General features: G+C 36.8%; 1 protein-coding gene across 15 annotated transcripts in view; it reads right to left on the bottom strand.

Annotated features, from left to right (window-relative positions):
* LOC138699780 (multiple PDZ domain protein-like) overlaps positions 1 to 22492 on the bottom strand; it is a 1065748-nt gene that overhangs the window by 989575 nt on the left and 53681 nt on the right. The window contains exon 1 of one of the 15 annotated variants that reach the window (XM_069825921.1): positions 11583 to 11725. The exons of the other annotated variants lie outside the window; for them this stretch is intronic. The gene's annotated coding sequence lies outside the window, so the exon portion shown is untranslated. Of the gene's footprint in view, positions 1 to 11582; positions 11726 to 22492 lie in introns of those variants that run through there. 15 annotated transcript variants of the gene reach the window in all.

The raw sequence follows: 22492 nt of genomic DNA, 5'->3' as shown, positions 1-22492 counted from the left end.
ACACACAGAGGTACACGAATAAATACATGCATGCAAACACAGTGCCGGAGGGAGCTTTATTGCAGCGTTTTCCGTATTCAGCGAAGTTAGTATGATAACGTACGTATGTTTCGGCGGTAGCTGAGTGATCAAATGGTCGGGTTCGAGTTCCGTTTAGGCTTGGAAAAATCCTGTGACACTTGTGTCGAACAAGTTAGGGTTTTTCTAAGGATTCTCCCGTTCACAGAGTACGGGAATTTCTCGAAACGGGAATTTATTTGAATCGATTTTGTGTGGACAGTAGTGTACACGAGACTCAATTTTTTCCCGTGCAAAACTAAATTTAAATTATGTCCGGGAAAAAAATCTAAGTATGCTGTCTGTACAAAATCGATTCGAATAAATGTCAGTTTCGAGAAATTCCCGTACCGTATGATCGTGCCCTTAGGCATTTACAACATTTCGTCAACATTTCTCCATTTCATCATTCCATAATCTATAGCAGTGGTCGTCAGCACTCGCTGAGATGGGTAAGGAGTCTCTCGTAATATGCACTGTCGTGCAGAAGGGAGAGGCAGAAAGCATACCCGCCAGCAGGCATGGATGCACGCCAGTGCAATGTCTTATCCGCGGGTAACAGACGCTAGTCCGTGGGTGCTCTGTGATGATGACCGCTGATTTATAGCATTCCCCGAACGCCTGCCCGACGCAGAGGGATGCCCTATGGACGGGGGAGGAATTGCCTGTTCGAAACGTGGGCACGCAGCGAACCTTCTTGTGGTCAGCCGTTGTGGGTTTGTGAATGCGCCTAGCTTCAGAGTTAGCGCAATAAATCTTGTAAGGTCTCAGTGCTGTGTCGTAGTGCCCCCTTCCCGAAATTCTATTCAATTTCATTACAATGGTCGACGTACCTTCGCCGCTAAAGTTCAATTTTTTCGGACTAGTAACAGTCCGCAAAGTAACTGTTTTAGAGAGCATGTACTAAAAATTCTATTCTCTTGATTGAGGACTCTGAAGAGGAATTCCCGAAGTCTCCCTAGTCCGTAGCCACTACAGATTTATTGTAAATTTATAACAATCAAGCACGAAAGTAAAGTGAACTTAGTTTTTCTTTCCTTTTTCTCATTTAAATAAATTACTGTTGCTCATTCATGATTAATTCACTAGTTTTATTTTATAACAAATTACACATTGCTTTTTCACATATTTCTTAAAGTTATAATAAAATAAAGTACAGTCACAATAATTTTACTGAGGGATGTATAAAACCTAATATTGACGATACACGATTTCTTGAGTTGGAAAGAGGGGAGGGGGACCAAGTTTGGCTGGCTTATAACCACAATATCTTATGATCATTTCTTAATCCAGTACGATAAATATCAAGACAGAATTTTTATATTCGGTCTGTAAGTCCAGCTGATGAGAAATGAAGGGTTATGGAATGTCACTTCAAGCACGTGTGTCCCAATAACCTGATAAAAAGGCTTCTCAAAGGCAGATTTTACATTATTTTAAACATATTTCTTTTATTCCATACGATTTTTATTGGTAGATATATTTTTGTACAAAAGTTTTTCTTTAAATAAATTTATCCCAGCGTGGGAATCTTCAAAGGGATTTTATACCTGAAGATTTCGAAAGATTTTCTTACGAGAAAAATGTCATAATGGCAATAATTACGTACTTGAACAGTTGACAGTGAGGTCATACAAATAATTGTTATCGACTTCATCGTATCTTCGTCACTGATTTCAAGACTGGGCCTTTGGCCAGTTTCGTCTTCAACCCTGTGAGGAATAAAGCCTATGCATTCGTAAGCAGCTATAAAATCGCGTACACACATTTATTGTAGTCCACACCTGTGGAGTAACGGTTAGCGCGTCTAGCCGCGAAACCAGGCGGCCCGGGTTCGATTCCCGGTCGGGACAAGTTACCTGGTTGAGGTTTTCTTCGGAGTTTTCCCTCAACCCAATATGAGCAAATGCTGGATAACTTTCGGTGTTGGACCCCGGACTCATTTGACCGGCATTATCACCTTCATCTCATTCAGACGCTAAATAGCCTTAGATGTTGATAAAGCGTCGTAAAATAACCTACTAAAATAAAAACATTTATTGTAACAACGAGAAGACGCTGGAGATTAGGAAACCTTCTGGATTCTGGACGTAAGAAAAAGAAAGCTTTCCACTTAATATCAAGATAAATGCACGGCATATTTAACTAAGTTATATGTAATGGCTACGCCTATGTACTCTAAATGTAGCCTAGGATACTATATTATGATTCTATTTGCAATTACGTAGGTCTATTGCAGTTCCTGTTAGTGAGTTGACTTTTGTAAATGTTTGAAATAATAAATTGAAAGGTTGTTTCAGCAAGAAAAATCATTTTTACATTGCATTTAGAAGTAATGCCACGGAACAATATTGATATTTCTTGATAATACAAAATTGGGAAAAAGTATGGCAAAACAGGAAAATGTTGCGAAGTAGAAGAGAAATTTTTCCGAAACGTCTTACCATCATTGTTAGCTAAAGAACATTTCGCAGTTTAGACACCTTATTCACTCGTATATACACCTGATTTAATTCTGTAGCGTAATTTTTCTACAGTAATCTTGATTAGTATGTAATTAATGTGCATCGATAAATAAAATAAACATTAATGATATCAATCTCTAATATCGATCATATATGAATACGACACTGTCAACTGCTAAGGGCATTTAAGTCGAAAGGATTCAGTGTAGTAAAACAGCTGTCGCATTTTGGACAGGCTCCAACACGACAGAACATCACGCGGTCTCTCTTGCAGTTGCGTCAAAACATTTGTTATAGCAGAAAAGACGATCAATGATCCTGTTGCGAAACATAAATTTAACGAAACATTTTAGTAAATTCGCCCACTTGGAAAAACCCTTCTATTTCGTGAACAATTATATGAATCGTTTCCCAATTTTAACGCTTCGCGGATCTACAGACGGGAGCAGAGAATTTATAGCGGTGGGAAGGTTTTAATGAAACTTTTAAGAATTAGTATTTAATTAAACGCTTCGCGTACTTAATTACGTAGTATCTACAAGATACTTTATACAGCAGCAAACAATTCAGTTCAACTAATCATTTGTATTAACTTACCAACACTATACACACGTTTAATTACTAGGTCTATAATCCCGTGTCAATGACAATGCGTTTAAAGGTTTGGTACAAAGCTGGGGTACTAATCGTAAAAAAAGAAGACCGAGGCACATTTAAAATATCTTTATGTCATATCAAAACCAAGAAACTAGTTCGATTAATTAAAATGTGTCTCAGTGAAACGTACAGCAGAGTCCCTAGAGGTCAATTTCTGTCAGATGCGTTTGCAATTCACTATGGGCTAAAGCAAGGAGATGCACTATCACCATTACTTTTTAACTTTGCTCTAGAATATGCCATTAGGAAAGTCCAGGATAACAGAGAGGGTTTAGAATTGAACGGGTTACATCAGTTGTTTGTCTATGCGGATGACGTGAATATGTTAGGAAAAAATCCACAAACGATTAGGGAAAATACGGGAATTTTACTTGAAGCAAGTAAAGAGATAGGTTTGGAAGTAAATCCCGAAAAGACAAAGTATATGATTATGTCTCGTGACGAGAATATTATGCGAAACGAAAATATAAAAATTGAAGATTTTTAGAAGAGGTGAAAAAATTCAAATACCTGGGAGCAACAGTAACAAATATAAATGATACTCGGGAGGAAATTAAACACAGAATAAACAAGGGAAATGCCTGTTAATATTCGGTTGAGAAGCTTTTATCATCCAGTCTGCTGTCAAAAAAATCTGAAAGTTAGAATTTACAAAACAGTTATATTACCGGTTGTTCTTTATGGTTGTGAAACTTGGACTCTCACTTTGAGAGAGGAACATAGGTTAAGGGTCTTTGAGAATAAGGTGCTTAGGAAAATACTTGAGGCTAAGAGAAATGAAGTTACAGGAGAATGGAGACAGTTACACAACGCAGAACAGCACGCATTGTATTCTTCACCTAACATAATTGGAAACATTAAATCCAGACGTTTGAGAAGGGTAGGACATGTAGCACATATGGGCGAATCCAGAAATGCATATAGAGTGTTAGTTGGGAGGCCGGAGGGAAAAAGACCTTTGGGGAGGCCGAGACGTAGATGGCAAGATAACATTAAAATGGATTTGAGGGAGATGGGACATGATGATAGAGACTGGATTAATCTTGCTCAGGATAGGGACCGATGGCGGGCTCATGTGAGGGCGGCAATGAACCTCTGGATTCTTTAAAAGCCAATAATTAAGTCATGTCACATCAATAGAGGTCCAAACAAAGTAGAAGTAAAGAATGATCAATAGTTAGAAAAGTAACTAAAATTACACGAAATAACTGGGAAAAATTCCACCACAGATATTGAAATAGAATGACACAGATTATAGAATGAAGCATATAAATGCGTAAAAATTTAATAAAACAGAGAAATATGAGAAGGCAAATATTTATTTCTCTACTTTCATTCGTTTTCAGCTCAAAATTATTGATCAGATATAAAACCCCACTATGTACCGAAAAATACTTGCACATTACTGCCTCAAAAGGACAGACTTTTCCCCATTGGGACATTTATAGATAATTTGAGACTGGTGACAAGGAAAACGGGAGCGTTCTGAAGAATCCTGTCCTATGACTTATATTCTACTCGGCCTTGCCGGAACTTAAAAGCTGATAAAACAACTTGTCAGACAACGATACCGCTTTAAGGTCGGTTGCGGTGACTACGTATACGGGATCTGTGTCGTGTGTCATCGGTTTTCACATGAGGGACTGTGCGGCGATTGTACGTGGACAGTTTTTTCTGGGGGTAGCATGTTTGCGGCTGGACGGCTAAGCAGGAAATTCAGAAAATCATACTTATGGACTTGGGTCAAAAATTATCTCGGACTCCAAAGACGGGAGAAAAAATATATCATGGAAACGTCTTGAAACAGGAGCAAAGTGATGTTAAAAATGGACTGATATCCTACGATCAGAAACACGGTCCTAAATAATCACGAATACCAGGTTTCTCAGATTCGTACCTACCGGTATTATACCGCTACATTCTTAAACTACTAGAGAGACAATCTTGGGTTAAGAACTAAACATTCCAAATTCATAATTTCCACTTCTTATTTGTGATAAGCTTACTCATTATTAAATTTAGTTGATTTGTTTTCTATGTGAAACAAATGAACGAACTAAAAATTCGCAATTCATAATTTCTACATATTTTATAAGATTACTCATTATTAAAACTTAGTTCTTCATTTGTTTGTATATTAAATAAATGCACCGGATTCAACTTTTTCGATGTAATTTGATGTCATAAATACATCTTGATTACACAACAAGTCGACAACAAACACACATTCAAAGTATACAGAAAACCCACAACAACATACATACCGTACATCTAATCACCCAACACTGCACAAACAAGCTCCATTCCGAACACTGGTGCACAGACTACTCAACATAGCAATGAACCAACATGATTACAAAGAATAGCTAAATAAAATCAAAGACATAGCACAAGAAAACTGATACAACCCCAACATAATAGACAACATAATACGAAAGACAAAACTTAATCATAAAAAACATAAGAATACAACACAAACACAACACAAAAAATACATCACACTAACATACGAAAACAAAAACACACAATATTGCAACCTCATTCAAGAAATTAAATTACAACATCGCATACAGAACAAATAATACTCTACAAAAACATCTCAACACACATACTACACAAACAAATACAACCACACAGGCGTATACAAACTCAAATGTAACACCTGCAACAACTTCTACATAGGACAGACAGGCAGATCATTTAAAACACGTTACAAAGAACACATCACAGCCATAAGAAAATTACAAAACACTTCCACATATGCAGAACACATCATAAATGCTAATCACACCTACAGGGACATCAACACAGACATGGAAATACTACACATCCAACCGAAAAGCCAGAAACTAAACACACTAGAATAATACGAAATATACAGACACACAAAAACACATCCAAATGAAATTCTCAACACACAACTCAATTTCAGAACACACACTCTTTGACTTCACATTACACTACACAAACACACCCCCACAGGAAACAAAACAAAAGGCGCCAAGACCAGCAACAACCAGTTCTGATGATGGCCAATAGTAGGCCGGAACATGTTAACAAGGTAACATAAAATTTAACATGTGAAAGACATATAGGCTATAATACGTTTTCCAAATTGATGTCATAATAATATCCTGAAAGTATTCTTTTTTTACTCTCAAACTGTGTAACAATTATGATGGGTTTTAAGTTATAATAAACATCGAAGTGTTTTAAGTGCGCTGTAAAAATATTAAATATATCTCCAAAACTGTGGCGTATTAATGCTGGGTTTCAAACATACTGCACACTGCAAACTTCCCTCTTTCTCTAAGAAAGTTATAAAATATTCCAAATGGCACTTTAAGAATGTTTAAGATCCTAAAATAACTCTGGGAAAACGTAATCGGAGTCTCTTCAGGTCCTGAAATTACAGAGTTTAATAATGAAGCCATTCAACAAGTGCCGACACTAGTATACGCTACTATGACATCAAATATGTACTGCATTCGTAAACGTTTCGCGTACCATTTTAAATCACAGGAGTATCATGCATAAGTGTTGTTTCACTTTAAGTCCTCTCCAAGTATAGAAAAAGAATGCATAAATTTTTAGCAAAACCTGTAAGCTAGTTATTTTTCTAAAGGCGACTTTTACAACTTGCGTTAATTTCATGTTTGAACAACCTTCTGAAAATAAATTTCCGAAGTTATTCATCAGGTTTTTTTTTTTTTCTGTAATTGGTCGGTATTGATTCTTTCCAAGTTCCACTAAAACCATAAATAGATAGCATTGTGCAGAGGGAACGAAACCAGAAAATTAGAAAAACTGTGCTATTCATGTAAATTTGTGCACGTAGAATTTATTACTCTACATACTGAGTTCAATTTTTTTTTTTTACAAAATTGGACTAATTTTATAAAAATAGCCTATTTGAAATGAAAATTGACTGAAGCCAAATGTGGTTTTAGCCGGTGGAATGTGCTTCATCAATACTACTTAAATTATAGTATCCTTTTATTTCTTTGAAATGAGTCGACAAAAATGAAAACTTGCTGAAATGAATTTGTATATTATTCCGAGTACTAGAGTAATAGCCTACTATGCTAGTACACCTTCTGATGCATTTCTTGAAGTAGAAATGGCCTATTTCACAATGCACAATAACTTAATATCGCATTTCGAAATAAATGTCTTTAAATGTATAATAATAATAATAATAATAATAATAATAATAATAATAATAATAATAATAATGAGATTCATCATCCTTCCATGTATTGGACTAGTGGCCCGTTACGTAGGAATAAGATTTAAATATAAAATTGAACATATTAAGACAAATGAATGTGGTAATAACAGCATTATAAAACATGGTACTAAAAACACGCAAATCAAATTTGACCAAATGATGGTAGTACCAATGCCAACTTAAGGACGCGAGAATTGGGCCTTGGATAAAACTGATGAAAGGAAAACAGAATCCGCTGAAATGAGATTCTTGAGATCGGTAGCTGGATTTACCCTCATGAATCAAAAGGGAAGCATAGCTATCAGGAAGGGAACTAAATATGATCCAGCTTAAACAAAAATTGCGGAACAAAAAATAAATGGCTATCAATATACAGGGTGGACACAAAGTCCCGTTACTCTACATAGATGCCTCAAATATACACACTATTTATGTAATTCCGGTCATAATGCAGACATACATCCACTTTACACTAACCATGTGTCCTAAGTGACCAAAGGGTCAGTATGTCCCCCACCATTCTCCTCACACAAAATAATAAGTAGCCAGATTCGGTGTGACATTCGCCTCAGCATTGCTGTGTAATCTGTTGGAAAGCGCGTCGCATGGCGTACATCAATTATAGGTGGTAACGGAACTTTGTGCCCACCCTGTACAGTATATTAAGAGTGAACGAAGAACGCCTACCGAAAACATTATTAAACTATAAGACCCAGAGGATATAGAGATGTAGGCAGATCAAAAACAAGTTGGCAAGACACGTTCACATGACGACGGAACAGGTCACGGACCTATTAACTCAAGAAAAAGAAGAAATTTCTGTTAACAGTATGTATTTTCATACGTTTTTCAACCAATAAATCATCTGACAAACAGTCTGTTTTTAGTCACTTTAACCTCGGGACATTACTGAAAAGCTATTTAACGTTTATTTTATTTCTACTTTTTCACAAAGCAGCATGATACTAACAAATTTATAATATATCTTAAAAACTTTCTACACAAAGTGTTACATCGTTTAGGGTTTCCTGCATCAAAAAGTATTTTCTTGCGCCTTTTGTTATGTACGCTTATAATCTGTCTCAATTATTTTACCAAGATTATCCACTGCAATAAGACTTAAAACTTTTGACAATCGGAAAAATTACTGTAAACCTTCTTTACTTCTGTCGGTCATAATAGCGAGTAGATAAGAAACAGCAGAGAATTAACTCCCTTCCATAGGTACCAGGTGAGTCCAATTCTCCTTTCTTTGTCCCGTGTTATCTGTCATTTTAGAACTTGATCATAGCCAGTGTACACACGGCGAGGCGAGCAATCATAATTAGTGACAGGCAAAATATGAAATGAAACCGTTCCTACTAGCGGTAGGATTTTCACCATTCTCGATGTGTAGAATGCAATTAACGCCAAAAAAATTATCATATTTCATTATGTTTTGGTAAAATGTTCATATTTCATAAAATCTTCACAATTGTTTCATATTTTGCACGATTTTTCCTCTCTGTTAATATTTCTGTAACTATCACTGAACCAGACTTTCAGACATAATAAAATAACCAAAACCACACATTTCACCGACATTCCGGCATTTCCAAGGGCAAGTGAAATCTCCAACTTCCCGTTTAGAGTCATTACACTTGTAACTTCAATGAATTCGAAAAGCCAAAATAAAATAATTGGTTCCTATTTCACGTTTGCTCATCCTTTCGAATCCAGTTAAAACTCTTTCAGTGTTGCCATGTCTACTTATAAACGTGTAAATTAATATTTCCAAACGGTTTTTAAACCATCACGTTTGTTGTCAACTTAATTTCTCCTCTTTTTGCAACTTCATGGGTTTTTCATCGTACAAACCAATATTAATTGACAGAAGGTGAAATCTTTTGCCAGAAATGTAGAAAAATTACTTGTGTTATATTGCAATCAGTCTTGAAACCAGACGATTTAAGAAGATTTTTTTTTAGTTACCTAGTTCTTGCATTTAGGTAAGGGTTTCATGATCTGAAAAACTAGTAAATTATGCAAATTCATTGTATCTTACTTGGTAGCACAGTCTATTAAATGGAAAAAAACTATTAATCTCTATTATCAAATTCATTGTATTATGCAAATTCATTGTATCTTACTTGGTAGCACAGTCTATTAAATGGAAACAAAACTATTAATCTCTCTTATTTTGTAAATAATAATTTTAACCTACTCCAAACTCAGGGAAGAAGATATTTTAGCACTGAAATATTACTTTGCCAAACTAATGGTAAAATTTCTGCATAATGTGCCAGTCTCTAGTCATAACAATGCTACAGCCAGTGAAATGTCATTAGTGGTGAAGTTATGAAAAAGGCGAAATTTACCTGTCTACCTATTAAAATATCAAAACAGAAGAAAATCTATAGCATGCGTTGGTAATTATTTACTTTAGCAACACCGTAGTTATCTTTTTTGTTTACGGAAGTACATGAGCAAGTGGTGAACGAATAATAAATAATGGAGTATGTGGACGTTGAGAACGGTCAGTGAAAGTAAATAGAAAGAGTCTGGTTTTTAATTATGGGAAATATTATACACCGCCAAAAAAAAAAAAAAAAAAAAAAAGTCGAGAAAGTGTAGATGAAAGGTTTCAGGGCGAGCATCATCTAACCTAACTTCCGGAAAGTGTGTGGTAGTTTAAAGCATAAATGGATGGAAATCACACAGGAAGAAGTAGAGAAATACTGTATAGCTACGAATGGTACCGCTATTGTAAATAATTACGTATACATTTATTAATTTCTCGTCATTTATTGCGCATGCAATTGTACTAGTTTCCCTACATTCCAATATTGTGAGAATTGCTTTCTGCACAAAGATATTCACAATAGCAACTACATTCTTCATTGTGTTAAAACAAGGTATATTATCTTCAATATCAGTACTGATAATAGTAAAGGCGAAGGTGACGGTAGTCATTATGTAATAAAATCATAAAATTTAGTTTTGTATGCATTACTTACACTATGATTTATTTATTTACGTTAACTTACTTATAATTATCTAAAACTAAAATCTGTTCAAAACTCTGAAGAAGAAAAAAAAATCGTTGTTTTCTTCCTCTAAAGGTGTAAAGTAATAGCGGCCACGTGTACTGAATATAACTCCCAACTTTTTACAACTATGCACAGTTGGCTGCAGTCCCAAAACAAAAAAGAAATCCATTTCCCATTTGACCCACTACGTGTAACCACAAAACCGTACAATGTGTATGGATTTTATTGTTACATTTATTGCTACAGTTTTCGTTAAGTAAAATGGAAATGTGATGTAGAGTTACAGATCCACGAATCACATCGTTTTGTTGGATTTGAAAACAGACATGAATCTGTCACTGAACAAACATTTTGTATATGTACACAACATGTGTAATTCAACTGCCGTTCATTCGAAGCATAAACGATAATCCCGGCAGGTTGTACTTTCGAGCAACAAACTATAAAATATTCATTACCTAAAGATTAAAACAGCTATTGCACATGCTTTTATAACAGCGCCACGTGCTCAAAAAACCTAACAGAAACGACCGCATGTAATACGTCGCTTAGACGAATGATGGAACTTTACGTGATGCTGAGTGTCATCCTACGAACTATGCAACCTTCCATACGTGCGCGCCGCCACTTACGCATTTAAATTGCGGAGGACGATACGCCTTCCGACACCTGACGTTCCAGAACACATGCCACAAGAACAGTTACGTCACTGACAAAATACGAAAGGAATCGATTATTTCAGAACACTTGTCAATCGCATACGAATGCTGTTAATGACTTGGCGCACGACAAGACACAAAAATCAATCACAACAACAAGATTAATAGGACACTGTATCAACTACATTGCCATGCTTTGGGGGCACGGGAATCGATCATAAGAGGCAGTTCACCCCTTCGAATAGGCGTTGGGATAGGCTCCCACCATTACAGAATTGTGCCACTGAAGTGGAATAACAGGACTTGATGTAACCATCTGTGAAAGATGATGGGGTAGAGGGTACACGATGAAGGAACACATGGAGTTGGAAGGCCAACCGTGGAGGACTCGGAATTCCGGGTATGTGTGTCGTGCAAGAGTGGGAAACCGGTGGGAAAGCAAGGAGTTCTTTGAGAGTACAATCGATACAAACTTAAGACACACCTTTAGTCGGGGTCGAGTCCATTGCGGGGCGGCTGCACGGTCGGTGTTCCCTGCATGCTGTCGGCTCTGACGCTCGCACTGCACTGAGCGGCCACGGAGCGAACACTTCCACAACATGGCGGCCGCGCATGCACCACGCGCCCAGCAGCAAAAGACGCACTGCACCGCATGCATTCTTAACGACCCGAGGGACGACGATTTAATTATCTTCAAATTTGCTGAAAAGCCCGCAACGGTGTGAAAACTTACAACTAAATTTCATCCTCCGAACCTACGACTATTTTTATCCGCTAATCTAATAAAACGTTCTTTTAATTCTAATTCCAAGTTTGTAGAATGAGATATTTCAGCGCCATAGTTACGGGTATTCCCTCTTTTTTTTTTTTTCAAACACGCCTCGTACGTTCGGCCACGTGAACTTCAGTAGAGCAAACAAGGCTGACACTGCAACACGTTAATTTATATTTATACGCGTGGTCACATCATTAGAGTAAGAGCTTTTTCAACACTTTATCGAGGAAATTAAGTGCTATACGAGCGTTTGGAAGATAAACTGAATTCAATTTTTTTTCCTGTAATTGTTTTTTGTGGTTATGTTGTATCATGCGATGAAGAGGAGTTCAGCTTAGTCCCAGTCGTACAGATGGCAATATTTATTCTATCAACTACTTACTGTTCAGAATTATTTTAACATAGGCGAGAACTCTTTGATAAATTTTGTTTCGAGTTCTCCCTTTCTGGTACAGGATTTTCTTACTTACTTACTGGCTTTTAAGGAACTCGCAGGTTCATTGCCGCCCTCACATAAGCCCGCCATTGGTCTCTATCCTGAGCAAGATTAATCCAGTCTCTACCATCATATCCCACCTCCATCAAATCCATTTTAATATTATCTTCCCACCTACGTCTCGGCCTCCCCAAAGGTCTTTTTCACTCCGGCCTCCCAACTAACACTCTACATGCATTTCTGGATTCGCCCATACGTGCTACATGTCCTGCCCATCTCAAACGTCTGGATTTTATGTTCCTAATTATGTCAGGTGAAGAATACAATGCATGCAGCTCTGCGTTCTGTAACTTTCTCCATTCTCCTGTAACTTCATCCCTCTTAGCCCCAAATATTTTCTTAAGAACCTTATCCTCAAACACCCTTAATCTCTGTTCCTCTCTCAAAGTGAGGGTCCAAGTTTCACAACCATACAGAACAACCGGTAATATAACTGTTTTATAAATTCTAACTTTCAGATTTTTTTGACAGAAGACTAGATGACAAAAGCTTCTCAACCGAATAATAACACGCATTTCCCATATTTATTCTGCGTTTAATTTCCTCCCGAGTGTCATTTATATTTGTTACTGCTGCTCCAAGATATTTGAATTTTTCCACCTCTTCGAAAGATAAATCTCCAATTTTTATAGTTCCAATTCGTACAATATTCTGATCACGAGACATAATCATATACTTAGTCTTTTCGGAATTTACTTCTAACCCTATCGCTTTACTTGCTTCAACTAGAATTTCCGCGTTTTCCCTAATCGTTTGTGGATTTTCCCCTAGCATATTCACGTCATCCGCACAGACAAGAAGCTGATGTAACCCATTCAACTCCAAACATGTCATAAATATGCAACAACGCCTGCCAGTTGAAATTCTCACAAGAATTGCCAAACGTCCAGGTTTCGCTTGGACAGCCCAGAAAAAGGACTTTCGGTCCAGGCAACGTTTTGATTCTGTTCTGGACGCCGAAATGTCCAGGAAATGAGATATCGTGCTGTCTGGACGAGCTGTATATCCAACTGAATGGAAATGAACCTAATATACGATTAACTCTGTATCTAAAAAGATGTGTGTACGAACATGTTGCTTCCGATCAACAGTCTGTGGGCAAATCGGCAACATGCTGTGAATTATTGAAATTAGTATCATTCGTAACGCCAATTCCAGTATCTAATGCCTTCTGTCAAAAAAATTTTTCACTTCACTCGGTCACATTTTGACAGATGGCAGAAACCTTCACTCGGTCACATTTTGACAGATGGCAGAAACAAACTGTCTGAAAATCTAATCAAGGCAGAGCTGCGAGTAAAAGTCAATTTTAGAGTACCATATTCTCAAATTATCCCATATCTTAAGGATAATCCCAGTATCATTTCTGTAGAAAAACGTGAAGAGAAATATTGGTTTAAGAGGAACTAATTTCCATTGTGTTGTGTTGTGTTGTGGTTTTCACTGTAGGCTATCACATATTACAATTACTGATCAATATGTCTACTTCTATGGTTATTTTGTGTATTTCCTCGTAGGTCTATGTAAAATTTGAACTGTGTCCACAAATCAGCCAACAGAAAATTGGCATCCCTAATTCCCACCCAAAGGGGCAATACCTACTGAAAATTTTTATTTCACCGTTGGCCATGTTTGAACCCGTAACTTCGGATCCAATAGCACGCTAAAGTCTGGCCAGAGGACGACTACGAATAAGGCTTACATAAAGAATAACACACAATTTCTGATAAAACACAACAATTCACATTCGGGAGGTTTCGGGTTCAAATCCCGGGGTTGGCCAATTTGAACGTGATTATGTGGTTTTCTCAATCATAAAATAACTAGGAATATAGATATTTCACATACAAATGCCAGATTGGATTTCACTTCTACTACAAACAAAAATACCGATAGATTTGCAAGTCTTCACTCCATAGTTTAACACGGTGGAAATATCTGCGGGCTGCAGACTACTGTGATATGGCCACTGGACAGCAATATATAAAAAAGGATCCACGAGCTGTAACACCGGATACATGTCGGAAGTAGGCCTACATGTGTGCGGACTGACCGGTAGATGGCAAGAAAAATGAAATGAGATGTATCAACAGTGTATAGACCTAAGTCTTTCCATAGCTTCAACAGTTGTAGAAGAATGCAGAGACATTACGACACCTTCACAGCTATGACAAAACCATTGCTTTCCAGTGAATTCTTTCACACTGCAACATCGCCGGGAACGATGTAGCAGACGCACACAAATTCTCCAACATGCAAATAACCCAGCCTCCTACACAACAGCTTCCAACTTGCTTCACTAGGCCAAACTAGCAGAGCATTCCCTGCTATTAGATAGGACTTCCCAAGACATGAAATGGAAGACAGAATTTGCAGATATTAATGACTTTTCCAAAATAGGTTATGAAATGTTTCATATAAAAAAATTTTTATCTCGAAAATAAAGCAAAAATGAGCGAAATTGTATTAAATTTTTTGTTTGAAATATCTCAAGGAATAAATACCCTGAAATTAATGGCATCATTTACGATTCACCCTATATATAATATTCCTCTACGAGGAAAGAAACTGGCCACCCTACTCCATTATCTCCTGGCTTAATTGCCTCATAAGTGATTGCCTTGTTGGCATCACTTGTGAGGTTCAGATCTGTCTGACAATTGACTAAACAACAACAACAACAACAAATATGTCCTATATCGAAGCACGAAAGGACTCAGTCGAATTCGAGTTGTAAATGTGTTACAAATGTAATGTATTATGTCTGATACTTTAGTGTTAAGATATAGTAGAAACTTTACACTCAATTTTCCTACAGCCTTTTTCTTTAGTTTTTTTTTAAGTTTGACTCCTTGTTCTTACATTAAAATATCACTCATCTTTCTAAAAAAAAAATGTATAGTTTACTTGTCTTATGTAATATGTCAGTGACTCCCAGTGTCAGTTTTCTTTATTTTAAAGTACATACCAATTTATAATTTTTTTAAATTTAAAATGTAAGTGAATTTTAAAATGTCAAAATTTAAAATTAAATACTTCTAATGCAACATAGTATATGAAAAAAAATTAATGACTGAAATTGTTTACCTGATTTCACTTTACAACATATCCAAGCTCACAAATATTGCAGTTAACATTTTCTTCAAAATTGAGAGTCAGACTTAATACCCAAAATGTTTAAGAAAAAAATTCTTCGAAACTTTTCACCATCATAGAAACTGGAAACTTGGTACTCTCAATGTACTCTAAACATAACCTGAAAATCTAAACTACAATAATTGGCTCAATAGGAAAAAAGTATTTACAAACCCCATAGTGTCCCCTCGATGAAATAATAATCATGAATATAACTATAAGTTACATAAAAGCTTGCAAGTAAGGCACTACCTTTGCAAACAAAAGAAAAAAAGTTCAGAAACATAACGTATGTATTACTAGAAGTGAATTATGTAATTCTATTCTTTAGCATTTTCTGAAGAATTCAGTTTATAAAAAAATCATATGCCTTATGACATAAAACAGCCATCAATGGCCTTAAAACTCTTCTACTGTACGTGACCTGAAGCGATTTTACTACTGGCTGAAACTGAATAAGATATCGAAATTCGATTCTCGTTGTGATAAAGTGCTTTCTCTCTCTCACTCACTTCTTTTGCGATCGTGTATGTGCCATTTTAATTTACTAAAACAAAATGGTCTCACCATTCAGTTCTGTCCCGATCGGATATGAAGATTGCGTCCCAATTCTGAATGTCTCGTGCGCATGGTACGAAATCCCCGCACAATTCTACCCCTACGTCGCTTAATTATAAATCATAACTATCAATTTCTATGAAGAATAAGAATTTCAATTTCCTGCTCTTTGGATAGCCAAAAGTCCGCTGAGTATTGATTATACGAGGATTCCTGCATTAAAAGGAACAAAAGTTGCAATATGCATGTGAAACAATGATATACCGCCAATTTTTTCGTTTTTTTTTTTTTTTTTTCAAAATTACAGAAAAATTTGACGTGATAGAGAAAATATGACTACAGATTCGGATTCGGGGCACTTCGGTTAACTAGAATCAGTAATTTTTTTTCTCTTGTAGCACAAAATATTTTTTGAAATGCATATCAGTGTTATTCTCTCCTTGCATTCATGATGTAGGGGTTCGGCCTAAGGGGCCGGCTATCCTTACTTCGGATTTTCGTGACTTTCTAAGTACTTTCAGAGAAAAACAGAGATAGTAGGCCTACAAATTTAAGAGCAAAACCCGACTCCTTCCCAATACTAATTGAGGCGGTTAGAAGCAAAGGAGTTAAGTGACATTTCTATAAAAAAAAAAAAGGATTTGGTAAACTAAAGCATATAAAATTTCAGTTGTAAAAGGATATATTTTTAACCACATCACACATTAACATTTAAAATTAAAACTTCACGGAATTTACGAATGCTTAGTAACTATTAATCACATTTTATAGAAAACGTAAGTGTACTGACACCCCTTTGCTTCTGACCGCCTCAATTAACCTTTCACTTCCCATCTATCATCCTATCATCTACCGCGATTGGTGTGATACCTATCTACAGAAGAATCGCACCCAGCAACTGATTTGCCGCCTTTTTCAATTAATTTGCCAGTAGATGGCAGCAGCATCGACGGAATATACTCTTTGCCAACATTCATAACTCTCTTTGCTCCTCCTTTTATTTTTTTATTTTAGTAGGTTATTTTACGACGCTTCATCAACATCTTAGGTTATTTAGCGTCTGAATGAAATGAAGGTGATAATGCCGGTGAAATGAGTCCGGGGTCCAGCACCGAAAATTACCCAACATTTGCTCATATTGGGTTGAGGAAAAACCCCCGACCGGGAATCGAACCCGGGCCACCTGGTTTCGCGGCTAGTCGCGCTAACCGTTACTCCACAGGTGTGGACTCCTCCTCTTAACAATAATTATAGTTCTCTTGGCTTTCATATGTAGCCAACTGCAAAATCGTTTTATATTAATTAGTTTTATCATAAGTATGCTACAATAAAATAGATATTGACATAATTTTAAATATAATATAGGCCTAAGCCTAAATATAAATATATATTTTCTGTCTTCTTTAATAATTATAGTTCCCTTGACTTTCATATGTAGCTAACTGTAAAATCGTTAGTATTAAGTTTTATCATAATTATTTTGTAATGAAATAGTTGTTAACATACTTTTAAGTCTGACATAAGCCTAAATCTGTTGACGTAATTTGAAGTATAATATAGGCCTAAGCCTAAATCAAAGTGCATATTTTCTTTTTTTCGAACAATGTCCTCTTTTTTATCTTTTTTTTTTTTTCGTTGTTGGTAACTCTATAGTATCTATTAGATGTTTTATGGTTGTGCTAACAGATTGAGTTACTTGTCAACAGTCCTGATGTATTTTGTATTTTGATAATTGGCTAATTAATATTAATATTATACAAATTTCCAGACTCTAAACACCCAGGCAATTTTTATTCTCCAAGAAAAATTCGCCGGGAGCCGAGCCCGGGAATCGAACCCGGGACCTCCGGATCTGCAAGCCAGCATGCTGACCAACAGACTACGGAGGCAGTCCCTCTTTTTCATCAATGTGAATCTGGTCACCTTAGCAGCAAAGTACAGTACATCCCATTTCACAAAATATGTCCAGTAACATCATGTGATATGGAGAGGACATTACCAGCCTTTAAATTCATGTTAACTCTACGAGGAGAATGAGGAGATAATTGTATCACAATGTTATTTCAAGTAAATGTTTACAAATACTTGGAAGAGAAGTGAATTATGAACACTAGTATATGGTGTTATTTCGCATCCTGCATTAATCAATTTAATCATTAAGAGAATATCTTTATTTTTAAGATAATATTCGGGTAATTTTATGAGAATATTTAGATGAATATTTGGCAATTTTAGAACATAAAAATTCCATCCTTAATAACTTTCAGACCATAATAACGAGATATGTACCGGTACATAGACACAATATCTGTCATTTTTACTGCACTGTATGCATGACAGTGAAAGGAAAAATTGCAATATTCTGTGAAATCTACCATCTTTATTACCCTTCCGTTCAATTTTAACTCACCGTGACTTGAACTAGTATCTCTGACGTGCAAAACATTTTCTAGTCGTTCGGTTAAAGGTTGACTGAATAAACTGTACGGAGAATTACAATTAAAGCTATGGTAGTTCAAGAACACAAATCAATAAGCAGCATTCAATATCCTGCTTGAGAAATCGTACAACCAACGCCACGCATCAACCCGTTGGTTTCATGCGTTAAATGCCACAAAGAGGCACACTGGAGTATAAATTATACACAGTAATCGGCATTGATTTCATAGCAATCAAGTAAATGACTACACAAGTCGAGCAAATCAATCTTATTCTGGTAACAACGAAGTAAGGTTTGTTATCGACGTAAGTGGCTATAATTAAGCTCGCGAATTAAGGTATAGAATTTTCGTTAGAGATAGTCAAGAGCGTAAACAGACTCAACATGTTTGTCATTGTTACTCGAGCACGCCAATGTCAAGTAAACTATGATCAACACGTGTAATCCCGTCGTAACTCATGCGAACCAGTTCTTACGGCACCCCTGCGGTGGGCATGCATTATTTGTATTGAAGAGGGCGGGGAGAGCCAAGATTACAACTCGGCAATGCAGTTACTCTCCCTTTCCCAGGTGGGAAACAAGATACAGGGATGTAGCTATAAGGCATGTAACACAATCTGCACTGCAGCCTACAAACTTAGGTACTGTTCTTGTCTCAGTTTTCTCATAATGAATGACGACAAAGACGACGACGACGACGACGATAAAGATTATAATACAAATCAAGCTTTCAGGTATAACTCCCTGTAAAGATGATTTGAATAATTTCGAGGGAAAAATTGTTCCGGGGCCGGGCATCGAACCTGGGACCTTTGGTTAAACGTACCAACGCTCTACCAACTAAGCTAACCGGGAACTCTACCAGACACCGATCCAATTTTTCCCTCTATATAGACCAAAAACTGGGCTGACAACAGTCAAACAACCAACACTGAGTGCACACTAACTCTGTGTGACTTAAATTGTGGTTTTCTGTTAACGAACAGTGACGTGTATTACGCAAATCAAGCTTTCAGGTTGATTTGAATAATTTCGAGGGAAAAATTGTTCCTGGACCGGGACCTTTGGTTACACGTACCAACGCTCAACCAACTGAGCTACCCGGGAACTCTACCAGACACCGATCCAATTTTTCCCTCTATATCCACAGACCTCAAAGTGAGCTGACAACCGTCAACCAACCAACATTGAGTGCACACCAACTCTGTGTGACTTAATTGTGGTTTTCTGTTAACGAACAGTGACGTGTATTATGCAAATCAAGCTTTCAGGTATAACTCAATGTTGCTTGCTTGACGGTTGCCAGCCTACTTTAAGGTTTGTGGATATAGAAGGAAAAATTGGATCGGTGTCTGGTAGAGTTCCCGGGTAGCTCAGTTGGTAGAGCGTTGGTACGTTTAACCAAAGATCCCGGGTTCGATGCCGGCCCCGGAACAATTTTTCCCTCGAAATTATTCAAGATTATAATATTATGATGATGCCATGGAAGTAAGATTTAGAAGCGGTGGTGATAGTGATGATGACGAGCCCTTATAGCCGTTCTCCGTACATAATTAAATGAAAGGGATAATTCCAAATATAGAAAGGAGTGGTATAAAATACAGTGAAACCAGTGATTAATTCAGGGGATGGTTCGGTGGGGGGGGGGAAATTCCTCACCCGGATCCCAGGCTGTCCCCCCTTCCCCGGTGACGTAAGACTTCTTGAACTACAAAAATATAAATTATACAATATTATATTTCAATTTGATGACTTTTCAGTAACTAAAATAAATACTGTTATGTAGATTTTCAGGCAGTTATTCCCTTGAAAGTTAGTGGTCTGCCGACCGATCTTTATTGGTTGAAACTTAAACCGTCTGAATATTCATTCTTGTTTGGGCTAAACTAGCGCTGAATTTGTTCCTCGTACTCCCCTTCTACACCTTCAGCTGTCTCCTTGGTAATACCAACATAACTTTGGCGACATTACGAAAGTTTCACGCTAGTGTACATTCAAGCTTTACCTTGCATGCATATATAAACTAAGCTAACCTAACCTATTACAGATTCGTATATACAGACGATATCAGGGGACTGCTGTCTCGGCCTGTACTGCTCAATGACTGAATCACAACTGATGTGAAAGCCGATTCCGTAGAACTGATTGTACACAGAAGACACACGATATTAGGGGACTGCAGAAGTCGCCCTCAGTCCATTTTGTTTGCGTAGCGTGAAGAGGGATATTTTAATCGAATCGATCTTCAAACTTATTTGGCATCGAAACGATACATTTCCGGACATGGGTTTCCAATCAAAACTTTATCTGATTAGTCTCCTCTACAACCCTTAGAAGTTTGTAATAGGAATTATAAAACATCCTTTATAACGTTGGCAAAAGTGCGAAAGCTCGTTACGTCCTGAGAATGTTCTAAGTACTTTCGAGGTTTTGCACTTTTGCCAACGATATCCCCACGACAAGGGATGTCATCACTCCTCACAAAAGACATTCCAGACACATTCTCGGGCGGAGTCAAGTAGATTCCAGTTGCAAAGGATACGAAACGTTAATTCAAATGTATATGTTGCCATTCTAAAATCCCAGCATTTTTCACATTCTGATTTTTCAAAATCGAGCCATCCCGTGACCAACTCCACGAACAGCCATTGGGTAACATCCAATATTTAAATATCAATTCGGTTCTCTCCCCCTCCTTTTCAATGAACCCAGGGCTCCGACGTGGTTATCGAACCCAATAGAGTTAATTATAAAATTGCCGTTGTTTTTTGCAGCCGGAAAACTCTCCAACGAACGATCTTACATCTAGGTCAGTTCTCCCTCATTAACCGTCCACAGCATATTCTTCATGCTACAGTCGCTTTTAAGCCGTCGTATCCAGGCGACTGGCCAGCCCCTTAGAGGAGATAAGATTTTTGCTTCAGTAATCTTGCTCCGGCTATAGCTACTGCAAACACGTTCAGCCTTCGTGTTTAGTTTCTCATTATTTGAACTGCATCTGCAGTGCAACCTTATTACGAATATTTCCATGCCATCTAATTACGTTGTTCATTATGTTCATACCACCTGAAAAGTGGTCCTTAAAAGTTGAACTTTGTTCACCGAAATATAAATGGAGCTGAACTGTGTCAATTTAACTTTCAAATGCTATTTTTTTTTTCACATATAAATTAACTGAAGCGTCGGCTGGAACAACGTTATAAGTTACATTTGGTAAAATTTACAGGAGCTGCGAAAATGTGTACACGTACAACGTTGTTGTTATAGTGTAGCAAACTTTTGAGTGGACAAATTTCACGGACTGCATTGATGGACAGTTGCAAGCCACGGAGTATAACAAGGTAATATGACATAGGCTACAACATTATTACACGGAAACACGCCGAATGAAAATTTTGTAACTTACAACGTTGTTCCAGCCTACGCTTCAATTAGTGCCGAACTTATGGAGTCCATTAGAGTTTAGACATTTAATAAAGCAAAACGACAAAATTATGTGAACGTTATAAAAGACTGATTATTCTGCAACTTCTTTTTATAGCACTTCTATTAATAAGATAGGCTATGACTTTCACTGATATAACTGAAATTACGTATATTACGTCTTTAATTGTAAAATATGGTGAAAAAAAACTAATATTAAAATGTAACAAATGTAAACTGTTAAGATAAAAACAATTTCAATCATAGCAACATTTTCGGAATATACAGCGTGTTTAAAAAAACGTTCAATATTTTGAGAGATGGTAGTATTCATCAAAACAAGAAAAAAAAAAGTCTATTAAACATGGCTCCTAAAATTAATATCTTCCGAGATATTGGTGCTTGTTCATCAACATGATAGAAGATGCCCAATCTGATTTCCACTGAAAAAATAAAGGTTCAATATTCAGAGACTAAAAGGTGGGCAGAAAATAAATAAGACTGGAGAATGCTGGGATTGAAATGAAAGACCTGCCCTCGGGCAGAAAACTACGAATGAATTATGAC

This window comes from Periplaneta americana, chromosome 5, assembly GCF_040183065.1.
Source record: "Periplaneta americana isolate PAMFEO1 chromosome 5, P.americana_PAMFEO1_priV1, whole genome shotgun sequence".
Classification (NCBI taxonomy): Eukaryota; Metazoa; Arthropoda; class Insecta; order Blattodea; family Blattidae; genus Periplaneta; species Periplaneta americana.
The sequence above is the reverse complement of the archived record's forward strand: the minus strand, read 5'-3'. Positions and strand labels throughout refer to the sequence as shown.